At 34.5% G+C, this 24248-nt stretch overlaps 1 long non-coding RNA gene across 1 annotated transcript in view; it reads right to left on the bottom strand.

Moving 5' to 3' along the window:
* Positions 1–22082, bottom strand: part of LOC102009439 — a 56738-nt gene extending 34656 nt beyond the window's left edge. The window contains exon 1 of the long non-coding RNA XR_262470.2: positions 21767–22082. This is a non-coding gene — a long non-coding RNA (uncharacterized LOC102009439). The remainder of the gene's footprint in view (positions 1–21766) is intronic.
* Positions 22083–24248: the final 2166 nt, after the last annotated feature.

Genomic DNA, 24248 nt, shown 5'->3' with positions numbered 1-24248 from the left:
GGAAGATTTTTGGTAATCTTTTTATACTGGTATTAGCCTCACTACTTATAAAAAGATGAGGAAAAGAAATAAAACATTTACTTAGAAATTAAGCAGGGTCAGGGATATAGCACAGTGGCACCGTGTCTGCCTGGCAAGGGTGAGGTTGGGAGTTTGATTCCCAGTTTTAAAAAAAAAATCATAAAATGTATCCGCTGAAAATTGAAAGAAAAACTATAGATAATTAAAATCAAAAAGTTAGGTATTAGTCGTTAATTGAAATGTTAGTGATGTAAAAGTAAAAATACTTCTCCAATGTATATATACATTAAGTGGAAGCTGTTTTGAAATTCTCAAAGAGTTTTTTAAAAATGAGATGGTGAAAGACAGAATTCTTTGGGAAGGCAAAGTTGAACATATGGAGTGATGTGGCAAAATGAAAATTCTTGGAGTGTTTATATTTTAGTTTTAGCACATTATAAAATGGTACAGAACAAAAGTTTCCTGCTACAATAAAAATTCATATTAAAAGGAAAAGCTAAACACAAACTAGAAACATACCTATGTTTGCATGGTAAATTGGAATTCCACGAAAATATTAACCTTTTTTGGAAAAATCATTCGTTTTTGAAAAGGTGCGGGAAAAATAGTTCTTGAAGAAAGACTAACTTCACTATTGAGAACTGTCAGTATTAGAGAAACTCAGGAATCCTAACACTAACAACATCAACTCAAAATAAATCACAGAATTAAAAATAAGATTTAAAAATTGAAAATTACTGATGAGAAAAATTTTGTTATGGCTTTGGCATATTTTTCTGAAATAAAACATAAAACTTTGAATAATACAATGAATTATACCACGTAATGTAATTAACACGAACTTAGCCAAATTAAAAAATGTTTGAAAGAGGGGCTGGGGATTTAGCTCAGCGGCAAAAGCGCCTGCCTGGCAAGCCCAAGGTCGTGAGTTCGGTTCCCGGTACCAGAGAAAAACCAAAAAAATAAATAAATAAATAAATAATGTTTGAAAGATATATTTTAAAAATACTAAATAAATAAATAAATAATGTTTGAAAGATATATTTTAAAAATACAATGGACATAAAATATTTATGAATTATAATATACCATTTCATGTATATATGGTGCTATATAAACAATATGCATATGCATAAATATATATAACTTGTGCAATATGCATAAAATGTTTATCATATGCATAAAAATGCAGAAAATCTCATGGATATGCATAAGCATACAGAAATGTGTATACATATATTTGGATAGATTCTTCACTGAAAAAGGTACTTCACTGGCCAAAAGAACATGACAGGATTTTAATCATCACCAGCTATCAGGAATTATACATTAAACCCAAAACATGATACCACTATACAGTCAATACAACATACAGTAAAATAAAATATACTTATGTAGTGTTTTGAGTGTTTACAATATTATATATGCACTATGTAAATCTGTAATTCTGCTTCAAATATTTACCAACATGAAACAAAATTTTAAATCCTCCAAAGCTTGCCCAAATGTGGTATGTATATAAGTGACTTCTCTCAATTCCTGAAAATTGGAATTAACCCAAATGTCCTCCAGCTGTAGCCAGCAATAAAAATGAATTTAACAGATATATGGGTGAATATCTGAAGCAGTTTACAGCATGAGAGAAAACTGACTCAATAGAGAACGTATTCTATGAATCCATATTTGCCAAAAGATAAAAGACAATCATTTATAAACACTTCAGTGATCACCAAGACTCAATATAGGAAATGACATTGATTACAAAGACCAGGACAAAGACCTTGGGGTCATGATGGAACCCTTTTGTACTTTTAGTTTGCTGGAATTATACATTCCCATGCTTCCCTCTGTTCATATGATCACACTCCTTAGAAGAGTGAATTGTACTGTATGTCAAGTGCAATACAAGCTGCTTTTTTTTTTTCCAGTACTGGGAATCAAACTCATGACCTTGTGATTGCCAGGCAGGCAGTCTGCCACTGAGCTAAATCCCCAGCCTTGCAATACAAGCTGTGGCACAGTGCCTGGGTGTCAAGCACAAGGTCCTGAGTTTGACTCCATATATATATTGAGGAATAATATTCATATTGCTAAAAGAAAAATGCAAAAATATCTAACATGTAATCATTCCATCTTATTTACCTCCTGTGAATTTCTTGTTATTTCAAGATTGTATATTTATATTACCATTAATGTCACTAGGAAAGTATGTATAGTGGGTCATAGTAAAATGTTTTTAAAATAAAGAGAAAATGTCAAAACACATGCTAAAATGAGCAAATATAATAAGTTATTGTAAGCTTTTTCTCTGAAGGCAGTGCAAGTTATTTCTTATACTTTCGAAAACACAGAATATTCCTTCAGATACTGTTTTCTGTGATACGAGCGTATAGGTAACAAAGGATATTTGGCTTCACATTGTGGTTCATCCTCTCCACGCCCATCGCTTCTCTTGCAGCTGCACCCTCTACTACTTCATTCCTTGTCACACCTTCAGCTGTGATCTGTGAATGTGGCGCACGCACCTTCATCCCCAAACCTCGCTTGTTTGGTCAGAGTTGCAGTTCCATGGGTGACATTTTCAGCTCACATGCTGAATTCACATCTTTGTAGAAGCAGTTCAGTGTCAAACTCATCATACCCACCTTCCCATTTTCTTTCTTGCTTGGGCTGTTAATTTTCTATAAATGGAGTATGTGGGGTAACTGTCTTTAGCACACTTTCACAAAAACTAAAGTGAACAGTAGAAGGAGTATGCAAACTGCTTTGTAGGGGACAATGACTCTTAGCATATCATTTTAAGATAGAATAATTCTAGCCTTTAATGAAAGCCTCAAAATGTGTCTTGAGAAACATCCTGGAGGGTTGTAAAGAGTTAACTTTGCAGTCCTGACTTAGCCCTGGAATGCTTCTCCAAAGATAAAGAACACCAGGGCCCAGATAACCATCTATGACCCTGCCTGGGTTGTTTCATCCCTTCCCTGGCCCTAGATAAACATTGTAACCATAAAGGAAATGTATGGTTATCTAAAGGGAGACATAAAGAACGGAGTGCAGAAAGTATATATCATTGTGGTTGGGCTCATGACCGGAGCCTGACCAGGTTACATGGCACAAGGAAAACAACATGTGGCCAGGGCTACAACATTCCAATCTGTTACCATGGAAACCAAACATGTATATAACCTGGGAACAAAGACAGGTCCACGCCCACTTCCCGGACTAGCAAGTCGGGATGAGAGGTGACCGGTCTAAATTAAAACTTTGTCTGTTCTCTTTGGTCTCTTGCGGAATACAGCCCGAAGTTTTGCCATAACAGTTTCAGTATAGCTACAAAACAAATATGAATGTTTTGAAATTTTAGATTCCATATTTATACTGTATAAAAATAAATGTCTTAGATTAGGAGATGTCAGCTTTTTTCAGGTAAATCCAGTATTAATTCTTATTCCTTATATACTGAAAGACATTTCCAACATTTCGTGTTTACTTTCCAAGTAAGTTTGCTATAAACAGTAGTTTGCACACTATGAGGCAGAATTTACATATAAAAAGAAGTTATATAAGATTTATTTGGGTACCTTCTATATTAATAGCTAAATAAATGTATTTTAATATTCTAAATAAAGCATACTTCTTTCCACAATTCCAATCTGCTTATTTCTTTATAAAGTATAACTCCCCAATTATTTTGTATTAAAACATAAAAACTAAATGGTGCATTTAATATTTTCAAAATAAAAATATATATTGGTTACATTGGCATTGTTTTATTTTATTCTGCTTTGTGTCTTAGCTTTCTTGTCAATGAGACACAACACCTAACACCCATGCTTAAAAGAACAGTGGTCTATTTTGGCTCACAAATTCAGAAATCACAGTCCTTGCATAACCAGGCAGCGTCAGGCAGAAGTGGCCTGGTGGAAGGGAGTATGGGAGAAAAAGCTGATCACGTCATGGTGAGCACAGAAGCAGGGATGGGAGGGAGGAGCCAGAGAGCGCTGCCCTTCGGCGGGGGGTCACACCTGGACCCCTGTTTACAGGACGCACCACCTAACAGCAAAGTAGCTGCAGAGCACGCGTAATCCGATCACCTCTCACATTCCCGCTTTTGAGAGTACCGGGCTTTTGGTGGTACAGTACTCCAGACTCAAGCTACAATAAATTGAGGTCGTTTCATTACTGATTAATTGAAATTATTTTATTTCTAACTGATACAATAATATAAAAATTGTACATATTCATTGGGTACAGTGTAATGTTCAGTACAGGTATATATGGCAACTTTTTCAAATCGTGCTAAATAGATTTAAGACATTTAATTCCTCAGTTCTTTAGAGTGAGAAATTACAAAATCTTTTCTTCTAGCTTTTTGAAATGTACACTACGTAATTATTAGCAGTCATTGTGCTGTATAACAGTACTCGAGAGATTCTCAAAGAATTAAAGACAATGTAATCATAAGAAAAACCTCGTTTCCTCCCATTTCTTCCAATATTTTAACTTTGATATCCTATTTTATATTGTTCCACACTATCTCTTAGTGTATTCGTACCATTTAATTTCATTACTTTTTTTCAACCCTCATACCACATTATGAATATTTTCTGCATCATACATGTGTGTTAGAGCATTCGGAATTAGTTCATATAATTTCTTTTACCAGTGATTTTATATTTTGGTATGTTTTCTTATTAATTTCTGTCTTTCAGTTTGAGGAATAGTCTTTAGTTTTTCTTATAAAAACAGATCTCATAGAGATCTATTTTATAAACTTTTTGTGGTCTGGGAATGTCTTTATCCCACTTTTACTTGTAATGTGTAGCATTCTAGAGTAGTATTCTCAATTAAATTTTTTATACTCTGAGAAGTCTAATGTTAAGCCACCCTGGGCTGCAAGGTGTAAACTGAGAAATCACCTGATAGAATTGTTCTACTCATACATATTATTTGTTTCTTTTCTCTTGCAGCCTTGAAAATCATCTCTTTATATTTTTGCTTTGAGAATTATAAAATGTAATTATAAGATGTCTTGAGGAATGTTTCTTCATATTAAATTTGACTAGTGACATTTACTTTCCTGTACTCAAATTTGTATCATCTAAGTTTGAAGTCTTTTTTTCACATTGATGACTGAATCTAAGGCCTTTCCACTGAGCTACATTCACAGTCTGTTAAGTGTATCATGATTCTGTTTTAAAAAGGAAAAAATAACAACGAAGATAAAAACAAAACAACACAAAAACAATAAAAATGATACAGAATTTCAAAACAAGAAGATAGCAAATTAACAATGGTTGTTGCATTATGTATTGTTATCTTCAGCGAAGTTGCTCAGTTTACCAGATGTTAGAATGCAAGGCTGACCAAACAAGAGAATAAACAAAGTAAATCAGACCCGCATGTGTTAATATTGTATTGTAAGAAAAACCTAGTGTTTCACCTAGTGTAAGAAATTAGAAGAGTAAATAAAACCCAAAAGGTACAATAGATACAGTGAAAGGCAAAGAAATTGCCCAAAGGGAAGGAACAACTGGGATGAGGGAAAGGAGAAAAGAAGGAAAGAAGGAAGGGAAAATATATCTGTGTATTGTTTTATTTTGAGACAGGTTCTTGCTGATTTCTACAGTCCGGGATCAAACCTGCAATCTTCCAACATGAGCCCCCCACAGTGCTGGGCTTATAAGTCTGTGCCCCCACCCCTGGCTCTCAAGTAGTGGTTGAACACAAATAACCCAAATATTTACAATATTGTCACAAAGGTTTTATAGGCTTTCTTTATTCTTTTCATACTTTTTCTCTTTTCACTTCTATGTGTTTTCAAGTAGCACATGTATGAGCTCATTGATTTTTTTTCTTTTTGATTAATCTTGCTACTGATGGCTTCTTTTACATTTTTAAAAATTTGACTGTATTTTCAGCTCAAGATTTTTTTTTACAATGTTGTTATCATCTCTTTTCGATGATTCCATGCTTTCTCCAAATTCGCACAAATGATTCAAGTTTATCCTTCTTTATGTCAGAGGATTACTTCATTGTGTATAAATACCACATTTTCTTTATGCATTCATTTGTTTATGGACACATAGCCCACTTCCGAGATTTAACTCTCAGAGGTATGCTTCTATAAACCTAGGTACCCTTGTATCACTGCAATAGGATGTATTTAAATTCACTGGGGAGATATTTAGAAGAGGAACAGCTGACGTCTTAGTTACTTTTCTTTGTAGCTGAGACAAAACACCCAACACTCAAAGTTGAAAGAGGAAGGGTTTATTTTGCTTGTAGATATTTTGGTTCATAGTTTTCTGTCTCGAAGTCAGGGTGACATGGCAGAGCAGCATCACAGAAGATGAGAAAACAGTTCCTGGTATGGAAGACGGCAGGCAGCAGAGTGGCGAAGCAGCACGCAACGAGTCCCAAACACTGACCACAGCAGCCTTCTTTCTGTGCCTTATATTTTGCCCAACTTTAGGATGGGTGGCTCTCACCCAAGGTAGGCAACACTTAATCCTAGCATCAAAGCATCAGTCATCAAAGCATGAAACCCCAGAATTACACTCTTCATCCCAGGGTCACACACTCTATGTCCAGCCACCTCCAAAAGGTCCAGCTATGACCACACAAGTCTGTGTAAGTCTACTTACAAGCTGAGACAGCCGGGTCAAATAAATTTCTAATTTTATTTTACTGAGGAATCTTCACACTGATTTCCAGAGTGGTTGTGCTTCCTAATCTGGCTTTGTGCTTGTCTTTCCAGAAATTCTGAGCAGGTATTTTATTTGTCCTTTAAGCCTGTAGTAACTTATACAATTTTAACTCCAGAGGGTGCCGAGGCCCAAATTTGACAGGAGTCAGTTGAGGATACGATGTTAGTGTTTTAATACTAAAGGGTAATGCAATCCAATCACAGGTTTTCCCCAAGTGTTCTGTTCATATATTGTTTAGAAAGAAATACGAGAACACCTAGTTAATTTTTGTAAGGCTTATTCTCATAAGCCTCTCCCTGGAAACAAGGTACACCCAGACCCCTCCTCCACAGTTACTGGCTAATGATCAGATCCTGTGGACCAACCATACCCGCTCTGTGAGACTCAACTCTATGAGTATTTTTTCATTTTGTTTTAAGTATATCAGTTTAATTTATTGTGGTCTTTATAACATCTATGTATATAAATATGATCTAAACAATCTGTCAAACATACTATAGACAATATGAGTGGATAGTAGAGGAAACACAGGATTTAGCCTCCTAAATAACATGTTGTGTGTATGTATGCAAATATGACAGGGAGTCACAACTGATACGCATTAATATATAATTAAATAAACAAATGCAATTGTCATGTGATTGCTACATGAATGTTAATGCATAACTGGTAAACATGGATAAACGCTTTTGTACAGTTCCTGATTTTCTTTGCAGCAGTGCTGTTAAGAAAGTTTCTTTGTAGCATGAAAATGTTCTTAAAAGAAATTTTGCATAATTTGTGTTTTTAATTTTGTGAACAGCTTCCTTGTTGTAATAAGTGCTTGGAAAAATAATTGAAAATGTGTTTTAAAAATGTGTTTAAACTTAATTAGTTTTTTGGAAATTGCTTCAGTGTGTTTGGCTATAGTGTGCTCCAAACTGTTGACAAGCAGCAAGTATTGGACTTAATACCAAAACGCTGTTTCTGGATATTTCATACCATTATGGATATTTCATATGATTCTGGATATGATTCTGGATATTTTCATATGCTATGATAAATGAAATGATTCATTTATTCTAACATTTCAATAATTTCTGATTTAGTAAAGCATATAATAGTTCAAAATTCAAAATGTGTATATAATTACATGGTACCTAATACAAATGTAATACTCACCATTTATTAACTATTTCCATTCAAGATTTTCTCTGTGAGGAACCTAGGAACACACACATTAGTAAAGAAAAATCTCAAAAAATGTAAAGTTTCAAATGGAATAAATTCTCTGAAATATACACGGAGGTGTGAAAACATTTTTAGGAAATATGATAGGGGAAGTTCTGGAGGCTTTTCAAGAAAATAGAATCAATTGCCAAAAACGATGATGAATAAAGATGAGGAAACTTTGACAAATATAAGGAATGGAGTTTTCAAAGTTCTAGGCAGTAAGGGTCATGTACCAGTCCTGAAGGAAGCCCGTGTGCCCAGCATTCACATGTATTCCTCAGTAGTGGTGCATGGTGAGATAGGACAGACAGGGAACGATAGAACATTTAATGTTTTTCAAAATCATGATTAATTTTTTTAATAATATGAAAAACATTAATCTAAAGCAATCAAACAATAATTGTTTTGTAGATATAATAATTGATTTAGGACAATAGTTGCATCTCATTTTCAAATTGTGGGAATATGTAGATACTTGGTAAGGTTTAGAATAAAACATCATTTTACTTTAAAATACTATTTCTTTGTTTTCCGTGACATGGCATTGCCAACCATCTCTCTCTTTTAAAATCAATTCTTTGCTTTAGCTGACTTCGCTATAGTAAACAAGTGAAAATTGGTCTATGTTAAAACATTGTCATCTTTTCTTTCAGGAATTATTTTCTTTAAACCTTTTTCAATCTATGTTTCATGAAGAAATACTACATATGCCAACTGTCTAGCTTTAGGATTGATCATGAAATTCTAATCTACACCCTCTTTTCTGGGCACATTTTCTCTCTTTTCTCCCTACGGTGGTGACTGTAAATACCTCAACTCATAAAATGTCAATGAAAATAACACATAACCAATTAAATATGATGATGTATTTTAACTACCCTCCATATCTCAATCCTTCTATTTCATTTTGTTGTATTCTTTACCATGTAGCACGATCCTCACTATTTAGGGTTATAGTCATTTATATTTTATACGATTAATGACAAGATAACTGTGTTGCTTATTTTTATGTGAGCCACGCTGTCAAGAACTCTGCTCAAAATTGCCACAGTGCAAGAAGCTAACACTTTGAATTGCATCAATCTCATGTCAGTTATAAGAATTAACATCTAGGGATGATTTTTTTTTATATCAGAAGCCAATTTATTTTGGGTTTCTGATCCTGGACCAGTTTCTTAGATTCTTTTTTTTTTGTTTTTTTTTTTTGTTTTTCTCCGGTACCGGGAACCGAACTCACGACGTTGCGCTTGCCAGGCAGGCGCTTTGCCACTGAGCTAAATCCCCAGCCCCCAGTTTCTTAGATTCTTATATCAAATGACTGAAAATGTCTTGTTTTCTCTCTAGCAAACTAAGAAAATACAGCCTTCTGCTGTGAGTTTTCCTGTTGGGTCATAGACTTTGAGTTGTGTATACATCAACTACTTGATACAGTTTGATAATATTGATGGTGTTGTATTTATAGAGCCAGTGTTGCTATTATGAATATCTCAAATGAAAGAACTTCACGTGATATTTCAGTTACATTTCCACATGAATAAACGTTCTTTGTATAGAAGTCACTAATCACTTTTAATTACATATTTAAAATAAAACTTTAAAAGGATTGTTGTACAAATATCTAAGTAGCTTTTATAAAAATAATCAAGAGATGTGGATTAAAACATTTTATTCATCATCTTTATTTTTTAATTTTATTTCAAAACCCCATTTGATCCATACCTTTTACAAATCTGTTGTTTTAAACTTGCCATTTCTCCAAAATGTAAGAATATTTTTGTTTGAGATAGGGTCTTGCTATGTATTTCACATTGGTTTGGACATGACTATAACGCCGAGAATGGGCTGGACCTCGGTTTCTCTGGCTGGACTCCTGAGTGCTGAGATTACAGGCCTGCAGCGGCAGGCCTGGCTTCTCCCAATCGTTTATAACATTCAAGTTATATGTTTGTAAGGTAATTGGCTTTTAATTTTTATTACTCAAATCTTAAAATATGGATAATATATGATCTTATATTCATAAATTCAAGTAAACACCATGTGTCAAAATATCTTAATTTGAAAAGAACACTTTGTTTGTAATGGTACAAGTTGTTTTTCTTGAGTAAGACAGAGAAAACTTAACGTGGCAGATGGTGGGTGGGTGGACACCCTGTAGGCATACGCTATCCTGAAAATCTAGAAGTCATGAAGAAACATTTTGATAAATTGGCAACTCACTGAATGATCTGTAGATAAAATGACAAGCAAGGAACCAGGAATTTGAATCTAACATCGATGAGAGTCAAATACCGTTTCTTAGCACAGCATTAATATTGATTTAAGAAGAAAAACTAAGCCACATCTTGTTCTGTATTAGCTTATGTTTCAAATTAATAGCTATGGAGATAATTACCCATCAATAATATTTCTTGCATCATCTCATTAATAAGGGAAGTTTCTAGAAGGGCGTTCATCTGTGTATTTATTCAGTAAAAGAAATGTTCTCAGTGTTCCAACTTTTGAAATACATAAGACAAAGGCAACATTGTCAAAGTATAATACGTAAAGTTCTGTTTAATAAATATTTATGTGCTTGAATTTAAAGTAAAATAATCTGTATATGTTGTTAAAATATATGTCTTCACTGAAATTTTTCAGGCACATTAGTGTTAATCTTCAGTTAATTTATTTACTTTTATTATCTTATTCATTCTAACAGCAAGAAAATAGTGTATATATATATATATATATCATAAAGTGAATATGTATATTAAATGAGATAGTAGCACCACTTGTCCACTGGCTTTCATTGTTTACATGATATTATTGTTAATAACAATAATAAGATTAAAAGATTTAAATCAAGGTTACCAGGTCAATATTGCACGTCTCTATCTGTTTTCCTTAGAAACCACATTGATGATATCAATATGGAATACAACAAGCATTATTAACTGCCTACCACTTTGTTTGTAACTTGGTATTGTCCGTACTGTTCTTTTGCTATTTTGGAAAAGGTTGTCTGTCTGTTAATGTTTTCCTCCTTTTATTTTTAAAATAAAAAAAAAAAAGAAATCAAGGTTACAATTGTTATTTTCTGGTATATACAAATTTTTTTTTTAAATGGGGAAACCACACATATTATCGGTAAAAGTGTAGAAGAAAAGAAATTAAAGTACACTTATGATAGAAATACAGATGGTGCTTATGAAATGGAAAACAGTATATGTAGATTCTTCAAGAAAATAAACATAGAATTATCATATAGATAGCCTATCACTTCTTCTTGGAATATATAACCAAAAGATATGAAATTACCACATGGTAGATATATCTATATTCTCATATTCACTGCAGCAGTTTTCATGGACCAACGGATAAAAATGTGATATACAAATATTAAGCATTTCATATATATATATGTATTAAGCATTTTATATATATATATATATAAAGTGAAATAATCCTGGTTAAGAAGGAAAAATATATATTGTATGATTTCTATATATCACAGATATAAAGAATGAAATGCTTACCCTGGCCGTGGAGGAAAATAGGTAGATGTACATCAGATGCAAAAATAATAGATATTTAGGTTGACCATTTCTAGAGATCTAATATGCAACTAGAACTAAACAATAAATTTGCTTCATTAGATATTTTTATTAAATACAGATGTTTAACTTCTATCACAAAAATAAAGGTAACTTTACAGGAGGATGGATATATTGTTTTGCTTTCTTACAGTAAGTATTCTGCTATCCAGAAGCATCCCATGCATTTGTGCTATAAACTTCAAATATACACACTAAAATTTATAAGGTACTTCAATTCAGGAATGCTTTTGTGTGCCAACAATTTTGTTCAGAAACAGAAAGGTTTGACAAAATTTTCTTTGTTTGTGGACTCTGCATAGTGTGACAGACACAATCAAGGCTCTCCTCCCTAAACGGCCATCTTTTCCACAATGCAGAAATGACTTAAATTCGTGAACCCAGACACCACCATAGTTAAAAGAACACAATCAATTCAAGATGTATGCATATATGAAAATATCACTGCAAATTTCATTAATTTGTGCAATCGAAAATAAAGTCTCAAGAGAAAAGAATAGATGGTGTATTAGCTTTTTGCTTGGAGAGACCCTGTTTCCAGCATCCTAATCTGAAGAGAGAAAGGTTTAATTTGGCTCACGAGTTAAGGGGGTTGAACCAAGTTGGTTGAATGACGTCAAGGTAGAACACTAGGGTGGAAGGGTGCGAAGGAGCATGTCCGCTTCCTGAGCTCATGGTAGCCAGGAAAAGAGCACGGGACAGTGACAGAAAGGGAGAGCTCTGGGAAGTGTATATATTACCCAAGGTTACATCTCTCTGTTTTTTTTGTTTTTTGTTTTTTGTTTTTGGTACAGGGAATCAAACTCCGGACCTTGCGCTTGCCAGGCAGGCACTTGTGCCACTGAACTATATCTCTAGCCCCCAAGTTACATCTCCATGACTCAGCCAGACGCACCAGAGTGTAGCTTTACTGTCATACTAGGCATTTATTAAACAGGAGTAATGGTCACTTGCCATTCAAAAGAAGGATCTGCAGAAAACTTAATATTTGATGACGAGAGAAGTTTTCTCCTGCGCAGTTCTACCTGCCACCTCAGGTGACTGACTGATCTCTAGCCCTCTTCATCTAAGTGAAAATACCCATCATGACAGGCAAATATGGGACATTAGCTGTGAGTGTACACACATTTCCGAGCTCGGTTTTCTGCACATAAAAACTCATGTTTTGGTGAATGCAAATCTAATTAGTTCAGGATGGCTGTGTAATCAGTCTCTAGTGCCCAAGGCAATTCGTTAATGGGCTGCTTTAAAAGGGTGAAAATCTCACTAAGAAAAATTAGGTAAGTTGTGGAGGAAGTTATTGGGATTTCTAACACAATTTATAGGCAAAATATTTCCATCATACAAAGTGAAGCAGAAAATATTATGTAGAAATAGCCCACTTTCAGTGCTACTCCTCCAGGTGGTAGTTAGTACTAATCACCATTCCTATTTTTTTATAAGTTTTGAGTAAATTCTCTGCTATGTAATTTCAGAGTGTGCTCAATAAAGTAACAAAAAAATAATATTCTGGAGACATGAATATTAGAACATGGAACAATACTTTTCAATGTTGCTCTAAATATGTGTCAAATTTATTCACCATTTTTGAGTACAAACAACTATTAAAAAATTATGATTTTTTAGTTTCTTTAGAAGTTTTTCCTATGTCATAACTTGAAAGGCAAAAGTTTTAAACGTGTGTACATTGCATTCATTTATTACTTTCCAAGAATCTGTGCAAATTTAGAAAATAACTGTAACACTGAGTCAGATATTGATTTTATATGTGTAAGCAATACAGACTAGGTGATAGTGTTTTTATTTTGCTTATACCATGCTAACATGAAAATTATGCGGATATGTAATATTTCCTTCATTTAGTGTTACAAATATGTCATTAAACATGGTATTCCTTAAAACAAAAATGAAAAAAATATGTTGAAATGTGAATACTTAATCGCATTAGTGCTCATAATTATAGCTTTCAATTCTATTGTCTATTCTTACCAAATTGCTAATACATAATGATGAAAATTGTACAAAAATGATGCACTTTGAATTTCCCTTAAAGAAATCTTCAATGATGTTCATACATGGAAGAGTTTAATGTTTACATTAATGTGCTTTGGAATGAGTTTTGTCTCATCTTATGTAATACTTGAGGTCATTTTCTGCATTTTGTCCAGAAAATCAGTCTGATACTTGTGTATGCTTACTGTTTTGCTGTATCTTTAAAGTCTCCATGTTTAGTGGATCCTTTCTTCTTGCCTTCTGCTTTTCATTACTCTTATTACAAGGGAATAACACAAAAAGCATAAAATAATTAAATCAAGCCTATAATTCTGTATCTCTAACATTTATTTTCTTTAATTGCAAAACCACTTGAACCTTATTTCCTGAACTTCTTACAGTTAGGCTGAGTATTCTTTTACATACATGCTTTTTAAATTCATATTTATATTAAATCTATTCTTCAAATTCAACCAGCATTTATGAACCACTTACTTTAAATTTAATATATGTGATATCATCTGTGATGATTGTATAATAGTGTTATTAAAAATAGAATAATTAGAAGTTTTACTACACAGATAAGTAAATATTTGAAAAACTTTCAAACATATGATTTAAACAAATCTGAGTATTTAAATTAGATTGATGTATTTCAGCTGGAGTCCAATCATGACAGAGAAATTATGCAATAGTATAAATAAGCAATATTGGATATAAACAATTGACATCCATAACATAGAATGCAGTGCTGAAGAGCTGGGCAGCAGTAAAGAGCTCTCGGAAGGTGTGTGAGCAGCAGATGTAAGGAGAAGCCACTATCCTCTCAACTGAAACAGAGCATTCAAAGTAGCTGCTTTGATTACCAGATATCGGTATGCAAGACTGATCAAACAATTACACACTAACTACTTTGAAGATAATAATAAGTAATGCAAGAACCATTGTTGGTTTCTTGTTTTGGTTTTTCTCCGGTACCGGGAACCGAACTCACGACCTTGCGCTGGCCAGGCAGGCCCTTTGCCGCTGAGCTAAATCCCCAGCCCAGCTAAATCCCCAGCCCCATTGTTGATTTCTTAACATCTTATTTTGAAATTCTGAATCGATTTTATTGTTTTTGTGTTTTGTTTTTGTTATTTTGTTGTTTTCTTTTTTCTTTAAAATAAAAAAAAAATAACATTCAAGGAAGAGATTGCTGAAATCAGACTAGCTTGGTGACGAGATCTTGGACTCACTAGAATGTCAGGGAAGTCACTGTATTGTTGCCAGTAGGTATTATACAAAAGCTTCTGAAATTTGCTGGGAGTCTTCCCTACTATGTGCTTGAGAAAGATTTCCTGGGCTGGTGTGATCCCTGAAGACATCCTCTGCAAAACTGTCCGACATGGAAAAGGAAAATGAAATTACGAATCCCGGGTGCTGCTGCCTCCGTCACCGTGGGGGCGGGAAAGTAGAGAAGATGCGGATGTTGCAGCAGCCTGGACCTCTATGAAACTAGTTAAAATGGGAACCATGCAGAAGCTGCTACCCTTTTCCTGCTGCAGGCCACCGTGCCCCAATGGGGACAAACATCGCAGAAGTGAACGGTGTATGAGCTTGGGCGCCCTCAAAATCTATGCTCTGAAAACAGCAAGTGAAGGCCCCGAAGTGAAAGGAAAATTGTCTCTTCTCCAGTGTCTCTTCACAAACCTCTGTGCCTTCCAAGAAGGGAAAAATATTCAAGGGCCAAGACCCACTTTCACAAAGGCGGTGAAAAGGGATGAATTCATAGCTAAAAAGCAACAAATCACTATCACAGAGAAACAGATTCATTTTCAGTTTCAGTTTAAAGACAAATTGCATTTTTCATTTTCAATACAACTTTGAATTCTCTCATGTGAAGATATTAAACAGATATTTTATATAGAAATAATTTGATTGAAGCCATACTATGTCCCAGGGATCCAAGATTATTGAAGAAATTTAATATACTTAGAATCAATTGTGAGGTGTTTATAGCACCCATTTTTTTTTGACTTTTAGATCAATGTGAGAGATTTAGAAGCAAAACAGCAACTTTATTTATAAGAAGGAGTTAATCATATGCTCAAGGAGTTTCCCACATAAGATTAGAAAGAGATATCCAGCAATAACATGTAATAGAAAAGAGGGTGCAAGCATACTCATCTTTAAGATTTATGTTCAAGAAGTGTAATCCTCCTCTAGTATGACCGGGACGTTGAAATACAACCATCAGATTGAGATGAGGTATTCATGCCGCAAGTGCCTTATGCCTGTGTCAGTGAATTAGCATTTTACAGAACTGGTTGTATCGTTTCGTATTACTGGAGATTGGCAGGAGGTCATTCTGCAAGGAATGAACCTTGAATAAATAAACCCTAACTTCTCACAAGTTAGAATTGTGTTTCTCTCCCCACACACTGGCTACTACAGCTTTTGCACTTAAGTGTTTAGCCAAGATCTGCACTTTGCACTTTAATATTGCTCACCCTTTTTCTTAGCAATAGGTATATTGGCAACACTTACATTTAATACAATCATCTTAAAGTTCTTCTCTTTTTAAAAACTAGAAACAGCTTTTTATCATCCATTGGATTATTAGTTTTATAGAAGTCTACTGAATAATTTTACTTTTCTGTAATAGAGAGCATAGTGTTGAAAACCAAGGATAAGAAAGACAGGCTTATATGTTTCAGACCTATTACTTGTAAATCACAATGCTCTTACACAATAAGGCTTTCTTTATATTCTTTCTCTTGTACATACGTAATATTAAAGATCCAATATCAGTAACATTTTTAATACATAGGAAGAAATAAACCTCTTTTTATTTTTAGATGGCAGTAAAGCTAATTCTTGCCATACAATTATGATCTTTTAGGTAGCCCTCTTCTATTTTTTTTCTTTTTGATACTGGAAATTGAACTCAGGACCTCTCACTTGCCAGACAGGAGCTTGTATCACTGAGTTATACCCCTCACCCTATGATGTTTTATGCAAGTGTTCACATAGTAGTACCTCATCAAAGTAGACTAAAATTTTTAATCAACACAAGAACAGCTGCTAGAGAGTGTTACCCTAAACACAGTGAAGATTATTGAGTGAGAAATAAACTTTTGTTACTTTACGCAACATGAATTTTGATTCCACATGATTACCAAATCATTTAAAAATAAATGAGAGAAGACTACAAAGAAAGTTATATTAGTATATACGATCCAATAATGCCAGCCACTACTATTAAAGTTTTTCTTAAATTTCTTCAGATTTGGCCCACACATTTATAAAAGTAAACTTATGGATTCTGTTTTATAGGAAAACACATATATAATCAGAATGCTTAAAAAATTTGCAAAAGCTTACGAATCACAAAATGATAGTCTCACATTTAGAAAACCCAGATTTTAATATTGATGCATGACTGGATATGCAACAGCCTCTGAAGAGGATTTCAAATAACATTTTAGTGGGATAGAAAAGCATTTCATTTTGGAGAAAAGATTTTTACACATAATGTGACATGACTTTAGCTAAAAGTGCTAGAGTAATGCATCTATATATCAGATATTTTTAAAGTTTCAGTATCTCATTTATTCTCTTGAAACTGTAAGATAGGGTGAAATAATATGACAGTGATATAACAATTTACTTAAATGAATAGTATAACACATATTGAGCTATTTGTCATTTCAAACTGTCCTTCTCTAACTGATCTCTCAGTATTCCTTAAGATATGAGTAACTGACTAACTCTTTGTGAACTGAAACAGATCTATTAGCCTAAAATAAGAAAGCAAGGACATACAGCTGGTTTCTCTTAGTTCACTGGAAAGAAAGCTTTGTGCTAACATTGTTTGGACAAGATATCATGCCTGTATCTTGTACTCTGTATAACTACTTCAAGGACAGCAATGAGCAATGTATAAATTACTGTAACTCTCCTACTAACCTGTTTTGGAACTCTGTTTTATTGTTTTAATTTTTTTCTCTTTAAAATAAAATTGTAAAAGAGCAAGTGCAACTTAACTGGAAGCCAGATGCTGTGGAAAAATGTGATGCTTAGAATTTTCATGTTTCCCATGAGTAATTATTCTTAAATGAGAAAAAAATAAATTTTTTTCCACAAAATCTATATCTACGTATTTACAGAAATGTACAATATGCTGTCATCTCTATAGAAACTACACTACTTAAATTCTGTTGCACTATTACTGAACATCAGTGCTCATAACAAAATAAATTTTTACAAAGATGGTGCTATTGAATGAGTTATAGTGTTACGTCTCACCATAAGAGCTTTAGGTATCCCATTAAAAGGTTAGAAAAAGACTTAATGACAGAAAACTTCACTGTGAGTAACTAAAGATACTTTGAAGTAATGTATATAGATAAAATTTAGAAGTATGGAAATAGATCACTTGTGTCATCTCCCTAAAATGAAATGTAAACTCTGGAATAAATATTAAATAGCAATAATAGTAGATATGGAATAATAAAGTAACTAATGAGTACAAAATTATTATTAGTGATTAAGTTAGGCTGAATATATCTCTTTAAATTCCAACTCTCAATAATTTCTGTTGTCAATAGCAATCATATTCAAGCGGAATATATTCAGAGTTTACAGCTGCTCAAGGGATTGAGAATTTTGGTTGAATATACTTTAGATTGTAATGAGTTGAACTAGAAAAGATACATCGTTATGGATTCACCCTGCAACTCAATGTAACAGAGCAGACATTCACATGGAGATACACATGCATGTGCACACATGCACACAAGACACACTTTCAGAATACCCTGATAGAGATCTCATATATGTTTTAAATAATCTAAATATATGCATTGAGTTATGCTGAAAATTGTCTTTATTAAACCTTCTAATATTACACCCTAATGCTAATATTAAACATGAGGGTCAGTTTGAGAATTTACTTTAATGGTAAACTATTAAACATAATATACAAACATAAATTTTGCTAAAGGAAAGCTTAAATTATTTATTTGTAGATTATAACCAAAAGTACAGAAGTCCAGTGTTTAATGGAAAAATACACGTTTTCTTCAGTGAGATATCTCTTACTATACGAGAATGATGGAGAGTTTCCCTCAAATGAAATTCTGAGCAGGAATATTTGGGGTGACTTCACTTTGTTTTCTGCAAAACCCTGTGTGACAGATACAAAGACAAAAACAGAAGAGAGAATGAAGGAGTAAAGTGAGAAAGAAGGATATACCAAGTAAATTCAATTGTATTACTTAAAATCATATGATTTCCAACGTATTTATCTCCTCCCAAAAGGTTTGAAAGTTTAAAGAGATTTAGTTTCACTGGGATGTAGGAAAGGCCGTCCTCAGGGAACCATAATTCTGAGGAATCTCTGGAAGGCATGAGGCAGCGGAGACAGATGGAGGACCGCGCTGACCCACGCAGAGTAGCCTAGATCCAAAGCCGGTGAAAGGGGAAAACCTGGAGGAGCAGAAGCGCAGGTTTTCTAAACTGAACCCTGGAAACAATCAGAGTTCAGAACAGAAGGGCCTGGAACCGAGGCGAGCTGGGCAATGAGGCAGAGACCAGAAGGATTTAGATTCTGAGCTAGTTATTCCCACACCGGGTGGCTGGTGAGATCTTTCTTGCCAGAGAATGTTTAAAAATGAACTGAGGGAGATGGCGCTGGGATCTGTCAGTGTGGGCAGCGGAGACAAAGAGAAGAGATTTACCACAGCGAACAGCTGGTGCCATTAATGAGAAGTAGAAGGGAGAAATACATTTGGAAAGGATCCTAAATCATCACGTATTTTCTTTCCTACGGAACCCTGGGAGTTAGCATTGTAACGCTAAACAAACAGCGCTCACAAAACACTGTTTGCAAGATTAAGCAGCTTGGCGAGCAGCGAGAGAGACCAAGTGCAGGACAGTTAGGATCTCCGCCAATGACCAGAGCACTGGTGAGCCAGCGGTGGGCTATGAACTCACACTGCACAGGAAAAGCAGTGTTCAAAGGATCTGTCCTTGTGCACAGCTCCATGGCCAGGAGTCTGACTGAAAAGAAATTGGGGCTCTGTTGAATGCCCTCAGTACACACACAAAATTCCTACAGGGGAATCCTTGAAAATTCACTAGCTAGGGATTAAGCAAACATGGTAGATAAGGATGTCGTATTTTCATAAATTTTGACTGAAGTGGATGATGACATAAACAAAAATGTTTGTTTATGCATGCTAGTTTTAGGAAAAGTTGCCTAAATACTAAAAGAGAAAAAGGTTATGCAAATTTTTTGTGTGCTGTACCCTCAATAATACTGAGTTACTGCAGTTAACTGAAGAACCATTTCTGTCCACACAACATGACAGAAACTGGCCGTGATTAATAGTTGGAAGGAAACGCTGGCTTCAGAAGACAGATGTTGAAGCAAGGACCACTAAGGTTAGAATTATTTCACTGAACATTTTTCTCCTTCGATAACCTTTAGAGGTTGTGCTTCACTTCCACTTTTTGAGGAAAAATCCCCCAAAGTAATAACAGTGTAAGAACATGATCCAGGCTGCTCACATAACTTTCTAGTCCTTGGTAAACTCTCAATCCAGAGAAAAGTGCCAGATAAATAATTCATCCTGCCTTAGGGCCTGGAGTGGGAAAGACACACACTGGGCATTTACAGCAAAAGTGTTGCTCACTTTGTTACTCAAATGTATAGGGTGATAGCATTGTGTTTTATGGCCCTACGTGAATTTTGCACTGCAGTTAGGAGGCTGAAGCAGGAGGATGTTAAATTGCAGCTACACTATGGTACTTGGCTTTTTAAATCTCAATTCTCCTGACTTTTTATTGGTTGAATATTTTTGTGATGTTTTTATTGTTTTGAATGTTTTATCTAATATTTTCTAGTATCAGCTTTTTATATTTATCAACTTCATCTAGTCTTGAATATCTATGATTTTCATTAATCATTGTAGCTGCAGAGCAGGCTTTCAAAAATGAACCATTCAAAAATGAAAACAGCCAAAGCTCAGAACAGAAAGGACTGGGACCAAGACGAGCTGGCTATGAGGCAGAGACTGAAAGAATTTGGACTCTGAGCTACTGATTCCCACGCAAGGACGTGAAGGTAGGGAAGACCAAGGGAAAGGGAAAGAGAAGTAAACGTGGTGTAGCATGTGTGTGTGTACCGACTCTCAAACATAAATGCAATTATTAGGCACTTTACACATATGCTACACAGCTTCGCTACAAGCTTTATATTTTAGTAAACAATCACAACAACAGCTCCAGAATGAGATATCTTCTCACTCTGGGTACAATCACTATTATCAAAAACAAAAAAGTCAAAGAGGACATATGCTGGTAATCAAATTAGAGCCCCCACAGAGATCTGGTAGAATTGTAAATTAGTACAGTTATTATGCTAAATTGTACAGAAATTCCTTAGAAAGCTGGTTATGCAACTTCCACAGACTCTAGCAATTCCTCTGCTGCATACACACCCAAATGAAAGGAGATCAGTACCATGCCAGCGGTGTATCTGCATGACTGTGCTTTGGGCAACACTATTCCAAATATCCCAAAGAGGGAATCAGTCAGTCTAGTTGTACATAACAAATAAATAGTTACAGAAAATGTGTGTGTGTGTGTGTATGTGTGTGTGTGTATCTGTGTGTCTATGTATGTGTGTGTGTGACATATTATTATTCACTGGTACAAAGGAATGCAATTTTGTCCTGTGGTAATGTGGGTGAAAGTGGAGGACACTATGTTATATGAAAAAGTCAGGTAGAGAAAGACAAATACCACATATTCTCATTCATATCTAAGATCTACAAGATTGATATCATAGAAGTACAGAGGAGAATAATTGTTTTGAGAAGCTAGGAGGTGTAGGGGTAGAAGGGATGGACCGAGGCTCACTCATGGGACAGGCGTGTAGATGGGTAGGAAGAATCACTTCTGAAGTAAAGCCAGTAGGTAACTGACACAACGGATAGCTACTAGAGAGGAGTTTGAGTGTTTCTGACACAAATATATGATGAATATTTGAGGTGACACCAGTTGCCCTGAAATTATGATTACACATTTTATGGATATATTAACATATTATGCTGTAACTAATAAATATGTAAAATAATTGTGTGCCAATTAAATTTGTTTTTTAAATTTAAAATACATATTTGGAAATGTTCCTACTACAGAACTACTTACCATAAGTCACCAGTTTAATCAGAACAGCACACATCGTATTACCTGTGTCTGTGAGTCAGGAGTTCAGAGTGCTCTCGGCAGTCTCAGAAGGGTACGACCAGGTGTATCTTGAGCTTCAGTATCATCAGAAGCACAAAGGCAAAGAAAATCATTTTCCAGGTGCCCCTGAGCTTCTGGCTGAATTTATATCCTTGCTGATGTAAATCTGAGAGAACAATAACTTGCTGTCCGTCACCGGCTACTGCTGGGAGCCCTAAGGGGGCTGGCAGGTGCATGTCCTGTGCTGTCCACAACCTCTGACGCACGACACTGTAGCCTCTCAGAGCCAACAAGGAAGACTCCTTCTGCTTGAAGGAGGGTCCAGTTTCTGTCAAAGGTTTTCAAGAACTAGGATCAGCTTTGTTTTTATTAAGACAATATGAACAGTTATGATATCTTAAGTTTATCTAGAAAACCTGTCATCTACTAACAATAAGGTCGCAGGCTGTGCTCAGCGAGGGCAGGAGATGAGACAGGAGATGACCACAGGAAGGGCAATCAGGAGAAGGAGATTTGATAACGACCGCAGGAAAATGGCTATTGCACTCTGGTAACACAGCTACGTGATCTAATTTGATAATATTGAGGGGAATTTGTTATCTATAAAATAATCCTTTTATAGTATTAAAAATTTCTCATGACTGTTCTTTAAATTTGTTCTATAACTTACTCAAGACTGTTGTTTTTTGATTTCTTTATTTCTAAGCACTTATCTTTCATGTAATACTAAGTAGTAAGATGAAATTATTTGATCTAAATTTATTATTTTAACCATGAGTTATTGAGCTTAGTTATGTACCAGACAGTGTACTAGCTAAATGTCTTATCTTGCTAATTAATTAAAATATCCTCAACTTATATAAGTTTCTTCACAGCTCCTATTGTGTAAGTGACAGCTGTAATGGCAAATTTGTATCTCTCTGTATAAATGGAGATCATACATATTTTGATGTGTTATAATAGCAATAGCTTTACTCACACTAAAAAAGTGTATAAAAAGTAATTCTATCAATTTGCACAAAAAGTTTCTGAATTGACTGCACTTTGACCTTTTTTTTGTATTCCTTACTCTAGGAAGTAAAATATAAATTATATTCATTTATATTATAATATATATTAAATTAACTTCATTTGGATTGCCTGCAATGCTGGAAATAATTTGTGGAAATTTACTTCTCACTCTGTCTCAGTCTATTATTTCAAAGACTATGTTTATACGATGTAAATTACCATTTTACTTCTTCAGTGGAATTTAGTTTCTGAAAAGTTGTTTTTTTTTCTTTTTTTTTTTTTTTTGGTTTTTCTCTGGTACCGGGAACCGAACTCACGACCTTGTGCTTGCCAGGCAGGCGCTTTGCCACTGAGCTAAATCCCCAGCCCCTAGTTGTTTTGTTTTGCTGCTCTTGTCCTCCTTGTTGCTATAATTTTCAGTATAATTCATTCATACCGCTGTGAGAGTTAAGGATTTTGCTTATTTTAATCTCTACTTGATAAACTTATGCAACATATTTTTAATTTTAATTTTGATACTGATTCTGTTTATGTCAAACTAATCCAGCCTTTAAAAATTGTAGGTAGTTAAATTGGTTTTTTCCTTAAACTCTTCTAAAATTAAAAGAAATTAAATCTCTCTGTTGTTGCCTTTGTGCTCTTGGGCAATCCTCTCCTCCAGTGTGCTGGTTTCAACAATTTCCTTCTACGCTACAGAATAACTCAAAACATAATGGGATGTCAGTTCTGAGACCGGGTTACAAAAATGGCAACTTCTGCTTTGACTGAACCTGTTCTGGTTCTCACGTGCTTGTTCTGATGAGTGAGCCATGATGAGCCGTCATGTGGTCAGCGGCACCATGCAGGGCACGTGTGGCAGCTCTCCCCGGTCAGCTTCAGGGAGACAGAAACGATCTGAGCATCTCCAGTGGACCAAACATGGATCTTCTCTATGAGCTGTTTCTCAAAGTAAGTATTTTTAGTCCATCTATATAACAATATTAAAAGTTAGGGGAGGAATCAGACTGAATAGTTTTAAGGCTTCAAGAACAAGCATCATATTTGTCAAAAACTAAGGCAGAGGAATAACTTCATTAAATTTAAGTAATGTGGATTGAGGAATATCTTGTCATAATATTTTAATAAAGAATAATTTCTTGTATATTCATGAAATTTTTTGATACCTAATTTAATTATAATACTTAAAACAGGTTAGAAAGATTGAATGCTTAAAAAACAAAAGAGGAACCCAAATTGTATAAATTAATATGAGGCCTTAAAATTAAATGAAGAACATTTTAAATAGATTAAGTTGTACAGTAGGCCAAGCAGTCATATATCAAATTTAAAAAGACAAATGTTACTGAATAATAATAACAATAACAATAAATAGAAGAAGAAGAAGGAGAAGGAGAAGGAGAAGGAGAAGGAGAAGGAGAAGGAGAAGGAGAAGAAGGAGAAGGAGAAGGAGAAGAAGAAGAAGAAGAAGAAGAAG

Source organism: Chinchilla lanigera, unplaced genomic scaffold (assembly GCF_000276665.1).
Source record: "Chinchilla lanigera isolate Chin_1 unplaced genomic scaffold, ChiLan1.0 scaffold00047, whole genome shotgun sequence".
In the NCBI taxonomy this organism is placed as follows: Eukaryota; Metazoa; Chordata; class Mammalia; order Rodentia; family Chinchillidae; genus Chinchilla; species Chinchilla lanigera.
The sequence above is the reverse complement of the archived record's forward strand: the minus strand, read 5'-3'. Positions and strand labels throughout refer to the sequence as shown.